The 11,731-nt window shown below is 50.4% G+C and overlaps 2 long non-coding RNA genes across 2 annotated transcripts in view; both read right to left on the reverse strand.

Moving 5' to 3' along the window:
- Positions 1–2,937, reverse strand: part of LOC113972943 — an 8,382-nt gene extending 5,445 nt beyond the window's left edge. The window contains exons 1-3 of the long non-coding RNA XR_003536082.1: positions 2,116–2,937; positions 1,212–1,420; positions 1–6 (exon numbers count right to left, since the gene is read on the reverse strand). The exon at positions 1–6 is cut by the window's left edge and continues 259 nt beyond it. This is a non-coding gene — a long non-coding RNA (uncharacterized LOC113972943). The remainder of the gene's footprint in view (positions 7–1,211; positions 1,421–2,115) is intronic.
- Positions 2,938–3,164: 227 nt separating this feature from the next.
- LOC113972939 lies at positions 3,165–7,561 on the reverse strand. The gene is made up of 2 exons (XR_003536080.1): positions 6,796–7,561; positions 3,165–5,997 (listed from the first exon to the last, which is right to left on the reverse strand). It is a non-coding gene; the product is annotated as an uncharacterized LOC113972939 (long non-coding RNA).
- Positions 7,562–11,731: the final 4,170 nt, after the last annotated feature.

Genomic DNA, 11,731 nt, shown 5'->3' on the forward strand with positions numbered 1-11,731 from the left:
TGACACCTGTGCGAAAGGAAGGGGAAAGCCGAGGTGGCCACAGTTGCAACAACGGTACTAGTAGGCTCCAAAATATAAGCCTGGCATTGGGGAGTAATTTAAACAAGGTCAACGTTTCATGGAAATGAGGCTCATCCCTTAACCAAGGGTTGACTACCACAGCACACTCTCCAGGACAACAGCAAAATCTCCATTTCTTGAAATCCTCGGGACCATAGGACTTTCTGGAAGGCACATTTTACTCAAATTATTTGGCTTAATGCCTTAGGACTGGATGGAATTATACGGCCCTGTAACACGAGAGGTCAGATAGATGATTTAATGGTCTCTTCTGGCCTTAAGAAACGTTAACTTGCCCACTTTCCGCACGCTGATACGGACTCATCCCCACTGCCGCGAAAGCCCAGTGTGGGGCAGGCGAGTGTGGGTGGGAAGCCGCCCCCTTGGAAGCAGCCGCTGGCTGTACTCTCAGCTGGGAACCACCCACTTAGCGCTGCCCCGGGCTCTCCGTGCCCACCGAGGGGCACCGGCCCAGAGGAAGGGGCAGCGAGGTTGTGGGGGAGCATTACACGGGACGGGGGAACCTGCTTTGGGCGTGGGGTCTCCAAGGCGCGGAGGAGAGAGCACCCCGGGGCTGTTCCGAGGCCGTTGGGGCTTCCACCCTGAGTAACAGCCAGGCGGGATGTCCCTCCGGCACGGTCTGTCCCCATTCCCGGAGGGCCAAGCCTCAGCGCACGAGACCCCGTTTAGCACCAACCTTCACTCCACGCAGGGGGCGGGCGGTGGGTCTGGGGGTGCTGATGCTGCTGAATTTCCAGGGAGGAGGAGGACTGTCAGTGCCACCTGACCCGCCGCTGCGCTCCGGCGCCCGCGGGCGCGGACTGCCCGGCCCGCGGCGGTGGCGGGCGGAGAGTGCTGCCCCACCGAAACGCAAGTGGAGTGTCCCTTTCGGGGCACCGGGCAGCGAACCTCGAGGCTGAGGCGCTCTGCATGGAGAAATGGGTGCATGCAACCTGCCGGTTCCCTCGGGCGGAGAGGATGTGCCTCTGGCAGGGAGAAACCCAGGCACTTCTGTCCCCCACCGCGAGGGTGCGCAGGCAGCCACGCCGCCGTGCAGCCCTGGCCATGGCACCTCTCATCGCCGTAGGACACCGCCAAGGCTGCTGGGCAGTGCGATGGAGTCAGCGGTGGCTCCCCGAACCCATCCTTACCCAGCTCTCCCAGGTAGCGCCAAGAGCTGACACGTCTGTAGAACGAGCGTTTACGTTTACAGTGCTGGGACTGGAGGGACATTTACAACAAAACAGTCCGGATTCCTGAGGACATTTTCTCTTCCAGCTGCTTTCTAAATATAGCACACGGCAATGCACTACCCAGCACGGCATTCTCGTTCTGGCACTTAAGGAAATTCAAAGTCAAGCTGGAGAAAAAAATATGGAGATAAAGACAAGATAATTTTAAGAAAAACAAAATTAAAATTAGCATCGAGTATTTAAAATCCACGTCTGCATTAAGGTCACCCGAATAGTGAGAAGGACCGACTACTCGTATTTTAAACCAGCTGTCTTTTCCACGGAGACAGTTGCTTGCCTCATGACCCATCGATAGCTTGTTAATACAATTTAATTCTGCAGTTGTTTCTGTTTAAGGAGTGTTTGGAGTGAATTGTTTCTTTTGTTTATGATCAAACAAACGAGGTCTGGTAATCTTATGTTTTATCTTCCTAACATATGGAAAAGCTATTTATCCCAGCCAATCACAATAAAGTGAAGAAAACCCCATTTTATGGAAAGGTATATATCACAAGTTTGTTCATCATTAAAGATATGATTACCAGTGAAAACCCTCCGAAAGTGGCACATTTATGATTCCAGGAACAGATGGGGACATCCATTTTCCTTGCAAATACTTTTGAAATTGCTCTACTGGTAGCAGTATAAAAATGATATACAGATGCCAGTGCCAACGAAGCCGGGACAAGAGGTCCAGATTTACACAGTAAAAGCTTCACATGCGCTCTGTCAGCTTTGATTGATCTGCGCTATACCTCAGAAACTTGTTGACTGGGAAAGGAAACAGTGCAAATAATTCACTGCAACAAGGCAGATAATTCACCCGGCCAATCGCTCCGCTCCGCTCCTCCGGGCGGTGACATACGAGTCCTCCTGCCGCACAAAGAAGCATCATTCTCCAGCGTGAGCAGCGGTCGGTGTCACGGAGAGGGGGGAAGAGGGGGAGAGAGAGAAAGAAAGGTGGGAGCAGTGCACACAAAAGAAGAGGCGAGAAAGGAGAAGTTGCTTTTAGGCTGTGGGCACAGCCATCTACCTTTTCCGTGCCGAGCCCAGGCCGAGCCATTCAGCCCCAATTGTCATTATCATATTGATTAAGTTCATCAGAGAGCAATTTTAGGTTTAACGCCAGCGGACTGGGAGAGGGAGCAAAGAATTATCTAAGAACAGCACAACATTCTTACCTCAGGGACGTTTCCCTGTTCCAGTTCATTGAGGGAGTTGATTAAGTTTAAATGAAGCAGACACTGGATAAAAGTAAGGGTATTGACCACTGGGCAGCACGGTCTGCGCTTGAAAAGGCCTGATACATGCAGAAAAGCAAGATTTGCTAAATGCTCTAATCTTCAATCAAATCTTACATCAATACAGACAAAGTTTGGTAATGAGAGATTCAATGAAGCATGCGGGAGAAAGAATTAATCCTCTTGGTCTAAACTGGGTTCAACTTTGAAGCCTGCTCCGAAGGAAAGACAGTTATCTAAATGCTAAATAAGAAACTTATTGTACTTTTCATGGCATGCTAATCTTTTGTCTATTTCATCTCTATTATTTGTATGCTTATAGGCGGCAGTTGTCATGGTGATTATATCAAACCACTTCTGTGTGGATGGCTGCGAGGAATCAGGGCCTCCCTCCAGCCCTCCGCCGGGGCCAGCCCGCCCGCCCGCTGCTCTGCGCGCCCGCGGCAGCGCCCCGAACCCGCGGCCGGTCCCGCACCAGCCCCGCTGCTCGGCCCGCGGGGACACGGGCGGGGCAGAAATCGTCTCCCTGGCACCGGCGGCGTTTTGTTAGTACCGGTCCCCTCCTCCTTCCCCACATCACCCAACCCAAACCGCAGCGAACTCCCTCCATGAAGAGGTGCTTTTTTCCCTTTTTTTTTTTTTTTTTTTTTTTTTTTTTTTTTTTTTTGTGAGCTTGGCTTGATAAGCTTTTGATGTCACAAATCAAACACTCGCCAGGAGGTAGATAATGGGGAGTGTGATCTCCTTTATTTGTACATAGACGGCGCTTTTGCACTGGCGCTGCCGTGAACCAGTGTCAAACTCCCCGGGCTTTGTTGGACTCTGCCTGCCGCCCCCCAGCCCAGAGCCCGGCTCTGCGGGGGGGCCGCCCCGCTCCCCGCCCGGTCCCACCGGGACCCGCGGCTCCCCTGGGCTCGGGCAGCCCCTGACAAGGGGAATTTAGATTCATGTTATGCAAATGCCGAGGTGAGCGCAGACACTCTAATCGCGCAAGGTTTGGAGAAAAAGAAGAGGGGCGGGAAGAGAGGAAGAGCGCAAGGATTTATATTTGCGGGGGGGTTGTTTTGGTTTTTTTCAACCCCACGTTGCTAACTCTTGAAGGCAGGCAACGGGCTCCGGCCTAAGGGCAGCGGTGCCGGACGTGCTGGGAGGACCGGTCGCCCCGGCAGCCCGCGCCCAGCGCAGCCAAGTAGAGCTATGGTGAGAGGGGGTGGAAATTCCCAGGATATCAATCAGACTTCCTTACTTCTCCTCTGGTACCCGTGAGGGACTAAAGGAGGCTTTTTGAACAGCTCCGGAAGGGAGGGAGCCAACTCAAATAGGTGGGTGCGGGATAGAGGGAGCCTTCCCCCGGCTTGTCCCCTGACATTATAATCTGAGCGCACAAGGGTGGCACCCGAGCTTTTATGTCTTTTACAAAAGTTGCCAAATTAAGGTCGGATTAGGGCTCCCTTCAGGATTTGTGGGCTCTTTAGAGGCTGGGAGCTGCCCGTATAGCTCGCTAGTGCTTATGAAAAGCTTAAAAAGTAATAAAAGGGGGAGTGATCCCGAGAGAAAGTAACATGTATAACTCTTATTAAAGGAGCAGCGAGTGGGGCTGTGAACTTGAATAACTGTTTGAACTTTAATTTGTTCATTAACAGGATTTGCCCCTGACTGTGAATGTTATTACTTCCCTTAAAAGCGAGGTGCAAATGCAAAGCCATAATGAAAGAGCCTGGCAAAAAGTTAAACGCCTCGTAATTACACTAGCCTCATTGAAAACTTAAAGTAACACAAAAGTGAAGAAAACGGGAGCTGGGCTGGTATTCCCAGCGCCCCAGCCTCGCACAACGGTGGCGGCGAGCTCCGGGCCCCAGCTCCCGACCCCATCAACTCCCGATAGCTCCCTATATCCGTATGTGAAAGGGTTGTGTTTAAACAAGTGTAAATCACCTTTAAATCATTAAAAGAAAATTCCATGTTTTCCTAGGTGGGGGAAGTCTGGTTTATTCCTCTAACTGTTCTAAGTCTTGAGTGAAACACGGTGTCTGAAGCCTGATCTAATCTGCATGTTTGTATCCTAAACAGGGCACATTAGCTCCTCTCTACCCCATCACACCGACAGTAGATAAAACTCTGGAGAACCGGAATAAAACAAACTACTACTCCTCTCAGAAGGTACCTGACTTTGTACCGATGCGTTTGCCAGTTAGCTCCGCGCTGACTGTCGTTTCATCTGTCAGTTATCCCTTTCCCTGGCTTGTCAACTGCGTTTTTATAGATTCGCTTGTGATCTGCATCCTTCCTCAACAGGAACATGCAGCCAGGTCGCAATTAAATATACAGATAAGCGAGCTGTTAGCAAGATTCCACCCTCCCATCCGCAGCCAAGCCGGGGAGATGATTGCCCTGTCACTTCTCCTTCAGACTTGAAGCGCCTTAAAACTCGCCGGCAGAGCGCCGCGTTCGGTAGTCCGGCGCTTGCTTTGTCCGCCTCTTCTCGCCACCGACGACTCCTTTCAAGTTCTCACTTCAGCAGCTCCCGGTGGCGCTGAGTCCGGCGCCCCGCACCGCCGGCGCGGGGTGCGCTCCTCGCCCGCAGGAGGGTTTGGCCGGCCTTGGGGGTTCCCCACACTGGGAAGACACCCCGAAAGAGAGGGACAAGAAATATTGACGTGCCCTGGCAAGGCCTGGAGCTGCCGCGCAAGCGGGGCTCTGCCATCACCGCCGGCAGCCGGCAACGCCTCCGGCCGTCCGGATGTGCCTTCCAGCGCAGGTGGACATGGAGAGTCCCGATCGAGCCAGGTTTGCAGTCGTGTCAGACCAGCGGAAAAGCCAGACGGCGCTTCATAAAGAGAGCAGTTGTGAAAAATCTTCTACTAGTTTAAAGTACTTTCTTACTTCTACAGCTGCCTGTACAATAAGAAGATTTATTCTACTAACAAGGGGAACACCTTCAATTAGACCACTATAAATAAATAAATGCCCTATTTTATAAATCTAATTATTTACTTTTTACATTTTCAGCACCATTATACTCATTAAAAAAAAAAAAAAACAAAAAAAACAAAACCAAAACCCCAAACCAAACTATTTAATCAAACTGGTACTCAGAAAAAAAATTATTATACTATTCACAAAGTAAATAACTTCAACTTTCAACTCTATTTGTCCATTCCTGCATGGACAATCAGCGCTGTCACCCCAGGGAAGGTCTGTAAACCCAGCAAATCCAGCTACCATTTGAGAAGCAATAAACACAGACTGGACTTGACCAAGAAGACATCAGACAGGACAGGGATACCATTTTCTGTACGTCAGCTCATCAAAATCGTTGTACTAACTTGGAACTGGAAAGAAACTTTATAAAATAACCAGGTCCCAAGACAGTAGCACCTTAGCCAAAAACAACCCCCTTCCTCTGCACCTGGAGATGAAGCAGCAGGCTGGGCAGGGCATGAAACATGGGTGGAGTGTGTTTTCTGCAAGAAACAGGGCCAAGTCACACAGTGCCATTCGGTGCCACATCTAAGTGGCCTTCAGCTCCCATCGCCCTGCCACCGTATCACAAAAACTCTGCGCACAAGCGACAGGACACTTATCTGATAGTGCCCCTGAAGGAAGAGTCCCAGCCTTCTCACCAGGCAGACGAAAAGCATTCCTGGCAAGGGTTGCTAAGTAATGCGTACCCAAGCTGTAATCTGGTTACTAAACAGCATGACAGCGTCCCGGGAATAGGAGACTTACCACGGCCTTGGCCGTGCAATGACCACACACAGTACAGGCTGTTGTGCTCACACCGCTGTACTGTGATGTGACTGCACAGCATTTCTCGCAGGATCAGGGCAGGAACTACCACTATGTCGTTTGTTCCCCCCATCTAATCTCTGACGATTGCTTTAGATTTGAAGATAATGTGATACAGCTCAGATATATCCAAGGCTTCATCACGCATTGATTAAATTGTTCAACTTCACCCAGTAGACTTGATTAACTGCAAACTTGGAGCTGGGTGTCACCTTCATATGAGCACCACAGGCCTGCCTACAATAGGAAAGACTACCCACAGGCTGGCAGGAGGATGGCAAAATGGAGCCTGCCAGAGCCCCCCAGACTCCCCTTGGGTGCAGAGGCTACTGAGGCTTCTCAGAGAGCAACTGTTTATGGGAAAGCAACACCCTCGGCAGCTCATAGGCCTGAGGATGTGTCATCTGCTGGTCAGGAGCCCATCAAAGTGAGAAAAGATTTTTTAAAATGAGTAGGGCATCTATTTGGCTCACAGGAGATATTTTTCATCCTGGACAGGGCAGGGTGCTTACTGCTCCCAGCAATGCTGGGGTGAGAGTTAGGCCACGGGGGTTTGTTATCAGGCTACAGGAGTGCTTTGCCACAGCTTCTCCAGGCTGGGGTGGGTTGAAAGATGCACCTTCTAGCTTCTGCCCTGGTACATCACTAGCACCCTCACCTTTGGAGACAACATGAATTCTGCTTTAAAATAAGCACTGGCAGATCAATCCTCTGTATATTTCTGATCATATAATGCATGCAATTCGACCTGCAAGATATATGGATTGTAACACTTTCACAAATCAGCATTTCACACAGTACATCCTGCTCCTGTGAGCTAACCTTGTCTTCAGAGCTGACAATTCCCAGCATCATCGCTTTGAAGCATTGAAATGGTGAGTTGGCAATCTACTGAGCCAGAACGTACGTCTGAAAATAAGTATATAAATACTATACAGTGCATCTGGAGTTGATTTATGAAATAGTTAGGAGTTAAATTCTTGATATATTAGCAAAAATAACCAGAGCTTTAAAGCCAAGAGGCCCTTAGGCTGTAGTGAAAAATCATTGATGTAGGAAAAGCATCTGTATTTTGATGACAGTGCTATCTCACAGGAAAAAAAATCATAAAACTGTTTTTCCTTGCCGCAGATAAAAAATAAAAGTGATTTTGCACCAGCTGCGTGAACCGCTTCCTAGTGAAGCGTTTGCATTTTAACTTCCGGTTATTGGCGATCCAACTTTATATCGCCGCGTGAAACCGCCTGCTTCTTCGCAGAGAAAATAATGAGAATAATGACAAACAAAAGCAAGTCCCTGTCCGGCAGGGTCTAGAGCCTGCGTGGGGGATTCCCCTTTCCCCGGGGGTGCGGCAGCTGGCGAGGCTCCCCGGCGCGGCGGGAGCGCTGCCCGCCGCAGGGAGGGAGGCCCGTGGTGCCCCCCAACCTGCGCGGCCGGGGCGGGACGGTGCGGGGCCTCGGCACCGCCACTCGGCACTTCGCTACGGATTTACCCCAGCGCCCTCTGCGCGTACAGCCTTTTTTTTTTTTTTAATATATATATAAAAATATATTAATGAACTCGGTTGTATAATTAAAATTAAAATCGTTTTTATGGGAATTTTTTTATTTCCACGCGGGGACTGCAGTCCGCAGATAACGGTAGCAGCAGGGTGGCACCTGCGAGCATCGCCGGCTCTGTGTCACCGCGGCTCCAGCGCCGTGGCTGCCGGGGAGGTGTCCGCGGCCATCCGAGTCCCTCGTCTAGCTCAACAGAGACATATATATAGATAGATTTGATAGGTATAAGGAAACAATCTATCTATTTTTCTCCTTAGCAAGGTTCCCCAGCGGGTTGTGGGGGCATGGGGAGCCTGGCGGGGCGGTGATCCCCGCCTCGGCGCCGAGCGGCAGGGTCAGCGCTCCGCACCGGCTCAGCGGCCGCAGGGAAGGGCCCGGCCCGGGCGGGGCGGGGCGGGCGGCGGCACGCGGTGCCGGCGGCGGGGCATGGGGAGCGGTACTTACGGAGCCGCGGCCCTGCCGGGGCAGCGGGGCGGGCGGGGCAGGGGGAGCGGTACTCACGGAGCCGCGGCCCTGCCGGGACGCGGAGCGGGCGCGGAGCCGTCTCCGCCGCGCGGGAGCGGCGCCCCCTGGCGGCCGCGGGCGGGGACGCCGCAGCCCCGCCGTGTCGGTGTCGCCGCCGCCGCCGAGGCGGGTCCGTCCCGCGGGCCTTGCTTGTCCTTCCCGTGGCCGCTCCTGCCGCGCCGTCCTCGGGCGGAGGCGATCAATCAGCGCCGCCAGGTCAATCGCTTCACGCCGCGTCACGGGGGACACGCGCATCAGGCGCCCGGCCCGCAGACACCGCGGCTCCGCGCCGCGCCCGCGGGTGCTCCTGTCCCGCTCACAGCTCCCCGCCGGGATCCCCGCCCAGGCACAGCCCAGCTCACCTGGCCCGGTCGCCTCCCCTGGCTCGGCTCGGCTCTGCTCGAGCAGGGAGCCGCCTGCTTTTCCCCCCCGCCCCCGCATCTGGAATCCTCAATCAAGAGCCCAATTTTGTCATTTGGAAACACTAATTATCTAATCACGCCACGCTGCAGAGCGTACTTGTCTGCCCAATTAGCTAGGACAATTATTAAAATTCGGGGGCTTAATTATGTCTCAATTTAATGCTGGCAAACTCGCGCACAGCGCAGTAATTAAAATCCTCCCCTCGCCTCTGCCTTTAGGGCAGCGGCTGATGGGACCTGTCAGGGGCCGCGCCGCGCCGAACCAGCCGAGCGGATTGTGCTACATGACCCCGCATTGTTAAGTGTGTCAACATATTAACCTGAATTCCCTTCAGCCCCCGTAATCACATTTGGAAGGAGGAAGAAAAGGGCTAAAACATGAAGCATTTTATTAAAAAAACATAAATTCTTTTTAATTAATGCTGTAAGAGATCTGACGCGGCTCGAGCTACCAAATGCTGCAAGTCATATAAGACTGGTGCTTCTAATTACCAATAAAGGAAGGTTTGCTCTTCTCTGTTAAAAAGACTTCCCTCTCCTCTCATTTAAAGAAAATGATCTTTCTTTTGGGTAGTGTATTTTTTAAAACCCAGCTAGTTGGCTTCCAGTGATAAAGTTGATTACCAGTTTTTTGTTTGATGATGGAGCACAAGTGAATATTGACTTCTGCAAGAATCAAACAGACGACCGGAGGCATAAATAAAACGGTCAGGATTTAACACTTGAAAGAAGTTAATAAAGTTGAAAATTAAAAATCATAATATTGGGATAATTTCTAAATATTTATTTTTTCTCCGCTCTCAAATTTGATAGGAAGTCAGTGCTAAAACACAGACAAGAATTGGAGTTAACCCTGTCATCTGCATTCCTGCCTAATCTAGCACAGGCACTTGCCACAGACAAGAAGTCCCTGAGCCCACATCCCTCAGTGATGGCCACTGCAGACACAAGACCGGTCCTCTGGCCTTGCCAGCAGAAGCCTTCCCTTTTAGCACATCTCTTTTTGACTGCCAAAGAAGGTGGTTCCTTCATCTCCAGTTAGTGAGTTCTCTGGTGTTTGGGAATACAGAAACAAACCTTAATTCCCTGGACAGGGAAGGCCTGTCTGATGTATGGGAGGGAGGGAGAGAGGGGGCTTCATCTCCCACAGTGCATGCCCTACATCTTGGAAAAGGCCTTGCTCCCAGTCTCCTCAGATGGTAAACTGAAGTGCAAATCTGTGTTCTGGCTTGTTCCAGTGGCTGTCAGCGTGTTTTCCTCTTGTCAGCAGCAATTGACTGGCCAGGTTCACCCTTGTACAGTGATTGTAACAGCTCATTGACAGACTAGTGACCCAGCCGGACCTGATAATGGAAAACTATTGATTTCTGTGGGCTCAGCAGTTCTAAAATGAATGCCCAATATAATGTCATCAGCTGTCTTGGACTCAGATATCCCTTGGACTTGGATAAAGAGACAATTGCCTATCCTGGCAATTTACTTGCAAAAAACATCCTGGATACAAACAATGAAGTGGCCTCTCTCAGTTTCTCTCCAATAAGCAACAAGCAATCAATGCCCAGGAAAATGTCAAGAAACTGCAGCCCAGATGTGGTGGTGACTCAACTGTCCCTTTAACCAAGGAGGCCCATGACAGCCTCTCCAGGTTTTAAATGCTTGCCACTGAAGAACAAGCACGTAGGTGAGTGACACTACACTCCACAGCCATCCACCAGCCCCCAGAGAGTAAGGCAACAGGCAGAAAGGCTGCCAGGAGATGTAACCCGATAGGGACCATACTTAACTCTCACCTGCAGGAAAGCAAAAAGGTTTGAACAAGCCCATGATGCTTGAGTTAATCATACCTCCTCCTGTGTCACAACAAATGCTTGGGGCTGAGGAGGATGTCAGATAATAAATTCTGGTTAAGAAAAATTGAATAATGCAAGGTGAAATTTTAAATTTGTACAGCAGTCCTCATACAGTTGAGATGTTTTTGGACAAAAAAGTACTGCAAGTACAGTTGAAATTTTGGGAGGGGGGAGATCAACGTTTAAAGATTTGTAGAATTGTATGGACTGTTTGCCATAAGCAATACCATATATAAATTTAAATGGGAAGAGACATGAGTATGGCAGCCTTCTTGGAAAATATTTAAATTTGGGGGGAAAAGCAAGAGCTCAAAGATTCAAAACTCAAAGCACTTTTTGGTCCTCGGGAGCCAAAGTGTGGTCTGTCCTTCCTTAGTAGATCATTTCCACACAGATAAAGCTCCTGTCACTTCCATGTCCCTGTGGCTGACTGACAGAGCTCAAACCTCACTGACACACAGGCACATCAGCAAGTTAGGGTGTTGTTTACCAGCACAAGGTCTGTGGAAATGGGGATCAGACAGATACTGGCTTTCTGTGGGATACCAAGAGCTTGCAGGAGAAGTTTCACTGTGCCCCAAATCTCTTCTGTAGTGCTTGGAGCCTTCCAGAACTTAACTCCTTCCTGATGAACCAAGTTTTCTATAAGGCGTGGGAGGAGGAAACAAAGATACTTACTCTGGCAGATGCCAGCACACATTTAATTCAAGCTCTAACACCAGTGTTGATTAGAACAGCTTTGTGATCCTGGCAAAAAAAATTCAAGTGACCTTGGGGAGACATATTTTTAATTATGAACAACTGGTAAGTTTTATTACAAAAATAACAGCCCTTCTTGAATGCATTTCCATCTTTTGTAGCCTTCTGCTCAGTGGCTTCTCCTCATAAGTGCCCCATACCCCTTGCATCGTTGCTGTCCATGACACACGCATGTGTGCATTGCCTTAGCCTTCCCCTGACAACAGGCCCAGCTCTGTGATGTGCTACATACACTCGTCAAGAGGAAATGACTGCACGGATTACGATAACATGACTGCCGCTGAGTACCTTTCAGTTTCTACACACTTCCCACTG

This window comes from Neopelma chrysocephalum, unplaced genomic scaffold (genome assembly GCF_003984885.1).
Source record: "Neopelma chrysocephalum unplaced genomic scaffold, ASM398488v2 Primary Assembly neopelma1_97, whole genome shotgun sequence".
Classification (NCBI taxonomy): domain Eukaryota; kingdom Metazoa; phylum Chordata; class Aves; order Passeriformes; family Pipridae; genus Neopelma; species Neopelma chrysocephalum.